Source organism: Saccostrea cucullata, unplaced genomic scaffold (genome assembly GCF_032062105.1).
Source record: "Saccostrea cucullata isolate Sc308-1 unplaced genomic scaffold, CSIRO_AGI_Scuc_v1 ctg907, whole genome shotgun sequence".
Taxonomy (NCBI): domain Eukaryota; kingdom Metazoa; phylum Mollusca; class Bivalvia; order Ostreida; family Ostreidae; genus Saccostrea; species Saccostrea cuccullata.
Window position 1 is genome coordinate 507565 of NW_026935419.1, and position 2953 is coordinate 510517.

A 2953-nucleotide genomic window follows, 5' to 3' on the forward strand; every position below is an offset into this window, starting at 1 on the left:
ATATATGTATATCCTATTGTTTAATGCCAACAGTAGGTGGGTGTAATGATTTAAAGAAAATTACAAACATATGGACTTTACAAAAAGATTAATTTCGTCAGGCAAGTGGTGTAATGATATGATCAATAAGAATTATTGTATTCAGATGCTCACGTTACACCTGTCATACATTTGTTCTCTTCATTGTACATGTATACCGTAGTATTTCAGAGAGAGGAAGAGGGGGGGGGGGGGGTCTTAGTGGATATGATGTCAAATATGAATGTCACAAGGTAAAAAATCATAGTATATTTTGGTAGGATTGCGTTCGTCTTATCAAGATAAACTTTCGATATACTCAGTAACCATAAATGTCAATGTTCACAAATCGCATTGAAAAATGATTTTCATTCATTTCAAAACTTACGTTTGAATAAACTAATAGATAAATTATTATTTTATTTTTCTTTTGTCCCTCGGCAATTGTCGTACATGTATATCCTTTGAAAATGAACATGGTTCATGGCCGAAGGAACTGGGGGTGGGGGTGCATGGGGCACGTGGGAATATATAGACTACTTCAGAAAACATAGCTACTATATGTTTATTCCCCCTTAATAAAAATGTCTGATGACCTTTTATTGCTTGTCCAGGAATTTCTGATATAGTTGATAGTGCCCCTCCAGCTGAAAATACATGGTCTCCCAATCCCCCCACACAACCGAAATTACTTCATACAGGCCTGAGGCTATAGGTATAATATTTTGTCGCTCAGACTTTTCCCACAAAATGTCTTTTCCCCCTATACACAAATGTTTCGTCTCTTTTATTGATATGAATATATAAAAAACCTATGTCAGGAAAATTTAAAACGTCAATAACCCAAGGAACATATGTTTTTTTTTCTTTACATAAATTGAATAGAATGAAATTATAGTAGAAGATTCCGATCAATTACATAATAATATCAGTCATGTATAAAAGTGCAGCAACAAGTGTTTAACAACAAAATACTATAGAAAATCTTTTAATTAAATACTGCATTCTGAGCATCTGGTCTTTAGTACTGAATGGTATATAATGACGCCCCTAATCTATGGAGAGGGTTTGACAAAGGGGGATCCAATATCGACAGAGAGACAGGTTTTACAGAAATGCTAATGACTTGAAATTGTGGACCAAATCGTTACCTCCTGATGTGCAGGTTGCGACCGTTTATTTTAATTGATACATTAATAAATTTCGTAAAAATTTTCTGATGTACTTATCAGCATGGGCGAACAATTAGTAAACAATATTAAACTGTTGATCTTTATTTAAAAATAGAAATACATTTTAAGTCAAAAAGCAATAAATTTTACATTTTAAAGTTTTTTTTGTGTTAAGAAATTGTAAGAACAAATAAAAGGTAGGAAATCAGAATACAAGATATATTTTGTGCTAAATAAATAAAGTGCTTATTGAGAAAGTTTTTAAAAAGCTGAAAATTTAAAACTTAAATAACTTTTAAGAGTTAACTATTACTGAACAGACCTACACAGTTAATTTAAATATAGAAATAAACATGTTTAAATGATAATAATTGCAACAAGCAGATTATAATAATAGATTTCAGAACTTCCAGAAATTTTCCACATTATACCAGTGATCTCGTCAAAATGTCCTTTGTCGTGAACAATCTTTATTATACTTGGATACTGCTAATCAAAAATATATAGAGAAGGAGGATCTGCTTTAAAAAAAAAATTCTCCATATTTATTGATACAAGGGTTTATTAAAGAGTTCCCAATTAATTAAAACTATTTAAATATTGAGTATACAGCAAAGGGTTCACTTTGTACTCTTTAAATCAATTCAATTTATTCACTCATAACCATGTAAATGGTACATGAGGTACAAAAACATATATAACACATATATACATATAATACAGTGGGTCAAGGAGAAGGTGATAATTAAGGAGAACAGACAATACTATTAATTCTAGAAATAAATGTACATAATTATTTCAAAGAATCAACATCATTTTGGCACATGACTTCACAAAACTTGATAATATTTGGATTAGAGCAAAATTTTTGGTTCAAATAAACTTTCCTCAGTTGGTTTAAAGCACTACATTCTAAGATATACTGATATTCATCAAATAATTTAAAGCAATTGGTAATTGTCAATTTTTTCGTAAGCAATGGTATGACAACATGGCGCAACCTCAAAATACGATGTTGAATATCTATGTACATGCAGTGAGTTTAACGGATCAAGACAAATGAATATTTGTTTGTTGAATAACGTCCCTCTCGAGAATTTTTCACTCATATGATGTACATGTAGAGCTGCAGCTTCTGTCCTAGACTCGGTCCCATGACCACTGAGCAGTGAGGGTTCTTTTCCGCGCCAAAGCCTACTGCGACAGCAGCGACAAGGGACCTCGATTAACTTTATACTGTCTCATCCCAAGGACCGACATCCACGTCCAACAGTGGGATTCGAACCCGCGACGAAAGGATCAATGAGAGATATTGAGATAACGAACAGTTTTAAATATCAAAGTCCATAAAACAATACGAAATAGGAGCAGAGCAACACAGGCTTCCAAAACAGAGGTTGGATCAGGTGCCATTGTTTAAAGAGTGAGAGTGTATGGCACGCCAAATTCACAAAAATGAGATAAACCTAATTTCACAATTAATAAACTAGGTTTATCGACTGTAAACTATAGTTTACAAACCGTAAACTATAGTTAACGATTCGTTAAGTATAGTTTCATCTGTAAAACTATATTTAACGGTTGTTAACTATAGTTTACGAATGATAATCTAAGTTTATCTGTCTGTAATAAGCGTTAACAATAGATTTTGTTGATAAACATAGATTCACGTTTGTAAACTATAGTTTACAATCGTAAACTATAGTTAAGAGTTGATAATCATAGTTTCACAAATTGTGAAACTATATTTATCAGATCGTTAA